The sequence below is a fragment of the Austrofundulus limnaeus genome, unplaced genomic scaffold, assembly GCF_001266775.1.
Source record: "Austrofundulus limnaeus strain Quisiro unplaced genomic scaffold, Austrofundulus_limnaeus-1.0 Scaffold1458, whole genome shotgun sequence".
Classification (NCBI taxonomy): Eukaryota; Metazoa; Chordata; class Actinopteri; order Cyprinodontiformes; family Rivulidae; genus Austrofundulus; species Austrofundulus limnaeus.
Genome location: NW_013953860.1, coordinates 31,669 through 32,004, shown reverse-complemented (window position 1 = coordinate 32,004; position 336 = coordinate 31,669).

The following is a 336-nucleotide window of genomic DNA, read 5'->3' as shown; positions in this document are numbered from 1 at the left end:
ATTCACACCATTGCCTGTCCTCTCCCCCTTCCGTCACATTATTCACACATGTGCTACATGAGGCTGTATTACAGCATGTGCTACCTGCATGTCTCTTTATACACACATCCTGCAGGGAGGATATAAGAACCTTTACACTGATAAAGCAGCTTATAAAAAAAATCTGATTCAATGAGCTTATCCCATTTTTAGCTCTTGATATTGTGCATTGGTTTGAAAGGGAATCGCCAAAATCTCTCTAAATCTTTGTTGGCATTCTCAAGTGAGATGCAAAGCCCCATTGTATTGTTGCTTGAGTTTTGAACATGTCCAAGTAACTTTTTCCTCAAAATAATC